The 10,374-nt window shown below is 40.2% G+C and overlaps 1 protein-coding gene across 3 annotated transcripts in view; it reads left to right on the top strand.

The window, feature by feature from the left end:
* The first annotated feature begins 2,856 nt into the window (after positions 1-2,856).
* The window catches only part of LOC111864457 (putative defense protein Hdd11), a 21,602-nt gene continuing 14,084 nt past the window's right edge, over positions 2,857-10,374 (top strand). For all 3 annotated transcript variants that reach the window (XM_023851712.2, XM_023851711.2, XM_023851713.2), the window contains exon 1: positions 2,857-2,936. The gene's annotated coding sequence lies outside the window, so the exon portion shown is untranslated. The remainder of the gene's footprint in view (positions 2,937-10,374) is intronic.

Here is a 10,374-nt window from a genome sequence, read left to right as displayed (position 1 = left end):
CCGGAAGTTAAACTACCGCCGGTATAGCTCTCCAGGTCACAGAGTCACGCAAGCCCCAACACCACGAGAAGGTGGAGAAACCTTTTGGGGGAAATACACTTCATTATGAACTTCAAAATTAAAAAGGCATGTCAGTTTATTTTTCGTTTGTAGGATTCTCTGGTCAAAGACAAATTTCTAGTTACATTTTGACGGTTCTTACATTTGAGACATTAGACAAATTATTACAACACGCGAATTATCTCTATGTAGCACAGTCTATCCTGAGAAGCCGACATTCCTTCAGCCGGTCAGTATATTCTCCGCGTTTTGTGGAACCCCAAGGTTCATTATCGTGTTCACAAGATTTCGCAAGTGGCTCTAACCTAAGTCGGTTAAATCCAGTCCAGACCCTCAAGTTTCAAAACTTTCGTACCAGTAGTGATATTTTCTCGCATTTTTGTCTCAGTGTTTCAAGTGGCATATGTCCTTTCGTTTCCAAACTACAGTTTCACACGCATTACTCGTCTCCCCGTACATGTTACACGTTCCGCCTAATTTACGTATTTGTTCGATAATCTTAATAATAAAATGTATCGTGTGTAGTTGTTGCTATGCAACGATCGCGAGAAGGAACATGCGTTGCTTAGTAAGGCCGGTAAACGCGTCAGCAATACCCGGGCTATCGCTAGACAACTGCTCAGTAAACGGGTTCCCGCGGAAACGAACACGCACGTAAAAATTGAAACCATGTTTTCTATGTGGTTCGTGCCGAAATGTAATAAGAAGAGTCAGTCGAGTTCCGGAGTTGACAGTTGTCAGCAGTTCAGCTGAGTGAAGTGACGTGAAGTGTCTGGTTGGTGAGTGAGTGAGTTCAGTTGTAGTTCACTTCTACTGAATGACTGTGAAGAGAACGATAGGTCGGCGTGAAATGACCACCAGCCTGGGACCCAGTTATATGAGTTGTCAGTTGACAAGAGTTCTGCACTTCCTCTTGTGACAAGACGACCTGAGTGCGGAAGTTGGAGAATCTCCCTCGGTAGAAGCCGTTGCCAAGAAACGCCCAGTGAAGACTGTAACAGACTGAGGACACTAGCATACGCGTGTCACCGATCTGTAAAGTGTAGTTCCGAGTGATGTATACAAATGGTCAATAAATCAGTTCACCACTCCATACCTCGTCTATAGTCGCACACCCCTAAATCTGACAATATGATGAAAATAATATAAAATCTTAATCTCCTCATTATGCAGGAGCCGCGGTAGCGTAGTCGGTATAGTGACTGGCTACGGGCTGGAAGACTGAGGGGTCGGAGTTCGAATCCCGGTAGGACCAAGAAATTTCTCGTCTCCAAATCGTTGAGACCTGCTCTGGAGTCCACAAACCTCCTATCCAATGGGTACCGGGGGCTCTTTCCCCAAGGGTAAAGCGGCAGGGGCGTGAAGCTTACCACTCATTTCCATCTGGTGCCGAGGTCAAGAAAATATGGATCTATACATCCACTCCCTCATACGCCTTAATGGCGTAGTACTTAATTCGTTGAGCACAGGGATAACTTACCGCATAATGCAGTTTTCCCTGGCTTTCTGTCACTTTCTGTTCCTTAGATCAAAACATCGGTTAGTCGCTGGCTTCTTACCGCGGCGGCCCATGTTCGATCTCGGGTCTGGTCAAGTGGGATTTGTGGTGGACAAAGTGGCGCTGCGGCAGGTTTTCTCCGAGTACTTCGGTTTCCCTTGCCAACCATCATTCCACCAATTGCTCCACAATCACCCTCACATATCAGCTGGGGCTGGTACAATAGGCCAGAAGGGGCCGCAGTACAAGGGACTTAGTCCCACCCCACTAGCAATAAAAAAAATAGATCAAAACATTGTCCGCGCTATCTTGCTGTCAGACACCCTCAAATCATGCATCACGATCATATAAAAGAACAGCTAAAATTACATTTCTATGAATTTTAATCTTTATGTTTTTACTAGGGCAGTGGATCTGAAACGGGACCCACTCAACCTCATGAGGATAATTGAGGAGCTACTTGAATCGAAAAGCTGCGGCTCCGATCTAGAAAACCGAAATTAACGGCCGTGGGGATTCGTTGCGCTGATCACGTGACACCCTCTATCCGCAAAATTTGGCACTAACTTCGCAGATAAGCGGCGGTCGCTCGGTCGGTATAGTTCGCTTATGGTAGTTTGTTTTCTTTTGTTTATGTTTTTAAACAGGGGAAGGGAATACAGAATGTTCCGAACCACGTGGCGGCGCAAGTATTCCCCGCAACTAATCTGCTTTTTATTGCTTTCGTAAGTCAGGGACAGGATTGTGGAATACGAATGTATGAAAGTGGTCTATATGAAGAACCTCCTATACAAGTCGTGAGTATACGTCGAAGTATNTTCAAACAAAACACAATACACAAAACACAACAATAAGGACATCCTACCACAGTGAATACAAACCAAATACGATTAACAACTACAACAATTACAAAATATGAACTCCGTCAAAAACACAGTGCACTGACCTGTTGATATATTAACAGACTTTCCCATTTGTCATTAGGTAACGCTTAGATGGGGCAATTTTTCTCTTGTTCATTATTATCTCGACAATCTACATATCCGAACATAAAAATTCATGCACTTTAGGTAATATTTCCTGAAATTGTATCTGTTCTTTGTTATGAATTCCGGCATACATTTCCGCAGAATTGAAAGTGTTAATAATGATATTTAATAATATAATTTGTACGGAAATAAGAATCTACAAATCGAACAAATAAATGTAACGTGTTGAAGGTTACTGTTGTTACGGTAATTGTACAAATCCTGCAAATCACGACCTTCGCTCATTTTCCCCCTCTCCTAATATTTCCCGCTGTATACAACTCCCAGCTGGCTGGGTCCAGTACACTTCTTACTTTCGCCTCGAAGCAAAGAGACCGGCTGTTTAACAGGTACGTGCCAATGACCAAGTGACTTATTAAGGCAGATACATTTGTGTTTCTTTGTATTCACTCCAGTACGATATCTCTCACGAACACTCGGAGCGTTACAGTTTCCATCTCTAGCATGTATGTTGAACATCCATTGTTAGACCATAGGTCTCTTAGTAACAGAGTATTCTGACTGTGGTTTTCTTCAAGTCTTATAGGCAAAAGCTGGAATAGTACCTTAAATTAATATGCACAGAAAACTTTCCGATAAGCGACTTTACAATCTATGAAAATGCCAATCATAATTTGTTCATAGTCATTATAATATAATCACCAATGGAAGTTCCCGAGCTCGAGGTGCTCAAGAGAATATTTGGACTCAGGAGAGAAAAGGGCAACAGGAGGATGCTGACAATTGCATAATGACGAGTTTCATGATTTTATCTTTGTCCAAGATTTGGTTGATTAAATAAAGGAGATTCCGAGGAGAAGGAGAGATTATAAATGCATAAAAAACGTTAAACGGACCCGAAAGGGGGAAACAACTTGGGAGGCCAAAGCACAGATGGGGAACTACTATTAAAATGGACCTTCAAGAGATAGGGCAAAAGGGTGTGGGCTAGGTTCGATTGGTCTCCAGTGGCGAGCTCTTTTGAAAAGGGCAATTGATATGTGGATTCCATAAATCCTGACAAGCTGGACAATTAAAAGCTGTCAAGGAAAATCAAATATAAGGGAATTATCTAATATATTAGCATGCACTGCAGAATGTACGAGTTTGCATGTCACACCATAGTAAACAACGAATAAAAATGGCTACCATTTAGTTTGTAAATATTCATTTTGGCGCTACGGTTCATTGGGTAATTATTATCGTTTAATTAGGTGATCTATATAAAACAAAGAGGAACATCTTATTTGTGGATTATATCTGTTAGTTGAATGTTGTATAGAGTGACATAAAATAAGTGGATTTGTAAACATACTATCTACGCACTATCGTCCTATTGCTTGTTATAAAGAAACTGTATCCACTACAGATTATGCAGATGTATCCCACGAAATTTCTCACACTGGCGAAGACGTCCATATTTAATATGGCCTTATAATACCAACTATAAATTTGCGTAATTAGACTCCAAACCGGTTCCTACAAAATCAAATACCGTATTGCTTTGTATAAGACACCCTCGAATTTAAGACTCAAGTTTTTGGATGTGAATCTTAGGAAACAAATTATAAATTGAAGAAAGCAGTTTTCTTGGATTTGGCACCGTGTATATGTGGTGTTAACCGACGTTTCGGAGGAATGTATCGCCTCCAGACTGTGGCAGACTGTGCACAATCTGCCTTTACCGGTTCTCACGGTATCTTCGCTTGCAGATTTCTTATATTTTTTCTTCTACCCTGAAGATGGAGTCGATACATTCCTCCGAAACGTCGGTTAACACCACATATACACGGTGCCAAATCCAAGAAAACTGCTTTCTTCATAGTCACCGCCGTGAAAGCCTCAAATCTTACAAATTATAAATTCCTCGAATTTAAAACATATCAGTTTTTCAAAAGGAAAAAATATGTAAAATGTGAGTCTTACATTCAAAGTAATACGGTATATCACTTCCCTAGGGCGACTAGACTACACCCACAACACCGCAGTCGGTAGAGTTGCAGCTGAGGAACGGCGAACTATTCGGGTCTCATTTACTATTTTCAACAGAAATTGAAATGCGGCTTCTCAGGGTGATCGCAGGGTACAGAACGTCGAATCATAGAAGTAACGAATACATCAGACAGAAATTGTGGAACACAATGATTAATAATACAATTATCCAAATAAATTACCAGAATTGTTAAAAATACCTTGAAATCCGATACTGATAAAATTCTACCAGTAAAATATGAAGGGAAGAACATACCGCAAACTTATGACCAAAAGATGGAAGGAAAAATTTTAACCCCTGTAACCGCAACATGTCAAGAACTTAATTCCTGACATTGATAATGAAAGTCGATTACAGACACTTAGATTTGTATTTCCTATCATTCGGAAGCCTAGAGATGTTCACAGACATTATAGCAGACATGAGGGAATTCATTTATTTCCGTGGAATGTTTAGGATTTAATTTCAGGTTGTGTTTTAAAATTCAGATAACAATATCTGATAGATGCATTCCAGTGTGGAGTACACCTATGTTCCAAATGATCTCTTTGCTATTTTTAGTTGCTTCTGCCGATTCCAAATATTTCATATTCCTACATTTTCTAAATTACTTATTACTTTTCTTTATATTAGAATTTACACAACATTCTGGGGACAAGACTTTAGTTTAATCTATTTCTTTGGAATCCTAAAAAGCACTTCTTATCCGACAATAGTTTCAATAATTTCAACTTCGTTAACGTAGGTTGCCGCCTGACAGTGGAGATGGTGACACAACAAGAATATTACTCATTAAGAGTCCTGTGACATAACACTTAGTCCTGGAAAAGAAGCAGCTTAATTTTTTAAAGGAAACAAGAAGATTCACGCAGAAAAGTCAATTAATCTTAGCGTCCATTGTTTATCTTCGGTAAAAATTGCAACACTTATACATTCTACACTTCAACACTACATGTTTCGGCCTCAAACGGCCATCTACAGGTGTTTTTATGTTACAGATCTTTTCCTAAAACTGCGTTAAAAACTGCTACACTGTTTTAATTCGTGTTAAAATCACACGCTGTAGTCTTCATTTTAAGTAAAACGAGATAAAATCCTTTAAAATTTCTGTTAACACAGAAGTTAACACTGAAGTGTAGAATGTAAAAGTGTTGCAATTTTGACGGAAAAAAAAAAATGGACGCTAATTTGAACAATTGCAACGGGATGCTGAAATGCAGAATCACAATTAATCTTATTGTTAAGGACTGGCATGTAACACAAAGTCTCCGATTATTAGGACGCAATCGATAGGGCGGAATAGGACCGCATTCAGCATGTTGCAAAACAATGTTGGATGGTGTTTTATGAAAAAGCTGGTCACTTCCAGAGACAAGCAATCTCCATATGGTTTGAATGTTGCCTCACGGCCTTATAACGAGGACAGAGAGTGCGGATAGTTGAACTTTAATGAAGTAACAGGGTAGGTCACGAACTACTACATTATATGCCAGCAACACAACGACCACATATCACAGTTGTTGAAGCGATGTGTGTATGTGTGACTCAGTGTCCTAATCAACTGAGTAATTATCATCTGATCAAGGAAAATCCTTCATCATGCCAACTAATTATTTACTGTGAAGATTCGTTTGCCGGTCACGGTAGCCGAGCGGTCTAAGGCACGAACTGTCTTCGCTCGCTTGGAAACCGGGATCGTGGGTTCCAATCCCACTCAGGGCATGGATGTTTAGTTTGTGTGTGTGTGCGTTCTTCTGTGTTTGTGTACGGGTAGAGGCCTTGCGACGAGCTGATCACCCGCCCAAGGAGTCCTATCGAATGTGTAAGATCTAGAAAAACAGAAGTGAACAGAGAAGTTCGTGGAGGTAGGCCTAGGCCCACTGGGGCTGTAGTGCCAAGGGGGGGGGGAGATTCGTTCAGCTAGTCAAGGAAATTTACGCCTTTTATAGAACCATTAAAATTCATCGTCGTGTTCACAAAACTCTACTTCTAGACCGTCTCCTGCTCCACACGAATCCAGCTCCTTAAAACCGATAGTACTGTGATCTTCCCATCTAGGCTCTGACAGTAGCCATTGTGCTGAAATACTTAGTGGTCAAAATAGGCCGCGCCATAACTCAAGCGGTTAGTCGCTGGCTTCTTGCCGCGGCCCGGGTTCGATCCCGGGGTCTAGTCAAGTGGAATTTGTGGTGGACAAAGTGGAGGTGGGGCAGGTTTTCTCCGAGTACTTCGGTTTCCCCTGCCAATCTTCATTTCACCAATTTCTCCAGAATTACCCTCACCTATCATCTGGGGCTGGTACAATAGGCCAGAAGTGGCCGAAGTACAAGGGACTTAGTCCCACCCACTAGCAATAAAAAAGTTTACTAGAAGCTTACACTGAACCCTATTCTAAGCCAGACACAAATCCAGTCTACATTGCCACAAACTATCGCTTTACAGATCACTTTAATACACTCCCCCTCACATAAAACCACAATACATTCATTATGCTGTAATATATTTAGCAGAAATAATCCAGTCGCATAAAATTAACTAAAAGCAGAGAAAGAAATTAAGTTAACGTTACATATCAATTCAATTTATATTTAAGGTAGAACAAGTACACAGAACATGTAAGAACGTTAGGCATGACATCCATATTCTTGTCATTGTAAGTACTTGCTGCCGTAAGTTTGACGCAAAATGTTGTTTCGTTAATTCACAACATTCTGGACCGAGTTCTGGGCAGCCGGTAAAGGCGAGGAGAAAGTAGTAGATTTGACCGACCGAGTTACCAGAACAGGAAGTAGCTTATGTATGGAGGCGGAGAAATCTCATTTTAGTTACAAATGCTCGAATTACACAATCACGGCATTTACGACAGCAATCAGCAGCAGAAATCTGTACGGAGGAACTTATAATTTACCCTCAGATCTTCTCTATATCTAGAAATGTTCACATTAAATGTCTATTAATTATGGGATTTTATATACACAGACTTCAGCTTTGGGAAGGTATTGAGTGTGGTAGGATTCAGGTGGCTAAGACTGTGGTCCCGTGGCGGTCTTTGTGAACACGGTAACGAACTTCTGATTCCCCAAAAGACAAGGATTTTCTCGACTAAACGAGGAAATATTAACTTTTCAAGGAGTTATATGGAGTTTGTTAGATCTGAACTTTGTGCGAAGTTAGGGTTAAAATGCACAGAGACAAAAATTAAAATGTCTTGATAGCTTTTAACATGGGCAATTGAAGTGGGAACAAGAAATATCCTGTGCTCTGAACTTTTGAGCAGATTTTCACTGAAATCTATTTCATAATTGGGAGATGAAACATGTGGACTTTACACACACTGAGTAGATAACGCACATCTGTACCTTGGATATCTCGGCTTCATAGTTCAGGCGTCACAAAGTGCGATACACAGTTATATAGAATCTGCTTGTTTAAAAAATCGTTACCTCATAAAATCTGAGTTGCGTGCAAAACTGACACTGCCATTTATTGTGGGGTCTCCTACGAGACATAATTGCTTCGCGTTTAATCTACTGTTACGAATGACCCACATAAACATTTCTCAATATGGTCACCGTCCCTTGCATCTTATATTCCTCCAAAGTCAACAACAATGTCAAAAAGAATCAGAGAGGCATAAAAATGGATTAAACACTGTAGTGGTAAAAAATAATCTGGCTTGTTAAGTAACCTGGACGGTTCGCATTGACCCTTCGTTAGACAGGAGACAAAGAAACGTGCCTCCTTGTCCTACTGTACTCAATGTAATCAACTCTGGAAGGTCAAACCAAGTTCTGACCATAAATCATGAAGATTTTTATTCCTCCAATGTAATATAGAACCGATCTAATATGAATAATGAAAGGATATGTTTATTTGTAATCTATTTAACGACGCTGTAAGTGGCTCACACTAACAGCGTCTAGGAACAGATATATTACCTGTATATCTACGTGTTTAACACAAACGTAAGTACAGGTATTAAGGCTCTCAAAATAATCTGACAGTTGTTAAATTTGTCTTATAAAGAAAATAAGGCTATCCCTGTAACAGGCCGTGAAGGGCCATAGGTTTGTGTGACGTTGAGGTTCCCACATTTTCTCCAGACAGTCGGCTCAAAGATGGCAGTAAGGTTGACAACCTTAAGCACCGGCCGCCTTTTACCCCCCAGGAAGATTCCTGGTAGTCATTTCTGTTAGAGACTGAGTGGACCCCAGGGCCATAGCGCGGCTGGAAGAATTACGTCAATTGAAAAAATCCACCTCATCAGGACTCGAACCCGCGACCTTCCGGCTTGTAGCATAGTGCAAACTTGTCTTATATTGCAATGTAAGCTGTTTTGTAACGAATGTTTTCCTACGGTCTGAAATTATCAGCAAGAATAAAGTGTCTTGAGTTAAAAATGCTTGGAGCAAAGGGCGTATGCTCGTAATGAATATAATACTATATACTTCAGAGGACAAGACATTTCGTGACCCAAGCCTGCTTCCCATAAATCATAATAAGTGAACACTGTTGTGTTACGAGTGTTATGAGTGGTTTACTGGCAAAGGCAATAAATTTGTAAGCGATAAATAACAAAATAACTGAAACTATCAAAGAATATATCGTTGAGTTGCGTGAAGCTCCTCATTTAACTTCAACAACATTTCGTAACATGAGTCTATAAAAAAGTTTTCAATTGAAATTTCATTTCGATTTGTACATGTACCAGTCCAATGTTATACACGTATACCTCTCAGCAAGGTTATATCTGCACTGCTGATTACTTTTTTGAAGAAGAGGGTTTCATGACTGAAAGATGAAGTATCCGGAGATCAGAGAAACAGCACAATAATTTGCAATCATCATCTAATATTAGCATGCTTAAATGAAGGATGAAATGGGCAGGACACGAGGGAAATGAGAAATACTCACAAAATTTTGGCCAGATATCTTAATGGAAAAAACAATTTGGGAAACCTAAGCATAGTTGAGAGGACATGACTAAAATATTGTCACGTGTTTGTGGGTGGCTATAGACGGAATTTGGATTGGTGAATGTATTTATTGACCGTTTATACACATTACAAGGAATTTCAGGGTCGCCGCTAATCTCCAGAATTCCCAAATCACCATCGCACCTGCTAAATCTTTTCCAGCCGTTCCCTGAGAAGGGCTTCTAAAAGTACCCATTCTTCAGCTTCAAGCACTCAAGTCCCCTCTTCACAGACTCTCATACAGAACTCGCTTCGTCGCCCCAATTGTCAAGAAAACTCGTCAGCACGCACCACATAGAAACATCCCGTTTCAGACAGTATCACTATTATTGTGTGTCGATTCATTGCTGCGGGAACGTATTTATCGTGCCGTTGCCTAGAAATGTCTCTGGTATATTCGCCTATCTCGCGGCCGTCCCACATTAATGGCTCTACACGCTACAATATATTTTTCAGAAACAGGGTGTGAGAGTCTGGACTGTATTAATAAAAACAGAGGTTTTCCTCACCACGAGTAATTCTAAACTTTTCAATAAAAAAAACCTGTACTATGAATTTACCGTATTTTACGCATGTAACTTTAATACACTTTTAATCCACCATTCAAGAGGAAAACTGGGGTGCGGCTTATATTCGAAATATTCGAAATCACACTTCATTTAAAAAAATTATATTCATAATTAGTAATACAGGGTGTTCTACTCCTGAAATAATATTCCAAGAAAATTATTTTTTCTATAATTTGTCTGAAAATTGTGCTGCGGCCTATACACGCACGCGGCCTATACATGCGTAAATACGGTATGTTAGGCACCGCAA

Source organism: Cryptotermes secundus, unplaced genomic scaffold (assembly GCF_002891405.2).
Source record: "Cryptotermes secundus unplaced genomic scaffold, Csec_1.0 scaffold621, whole genome shotgun sequence".
NCBI classification, from domain to species: Eukaryota; Metazoa; Arthropoda; class Insecta; order Blattodea; family Kalotermitidae; genus Cryptotermes; species Cryptotermes secundus.
Note: the sequence above shows the minus strand (reverse complement) of the source record. Positions and strands in the feature narration are given on the sequence as shown.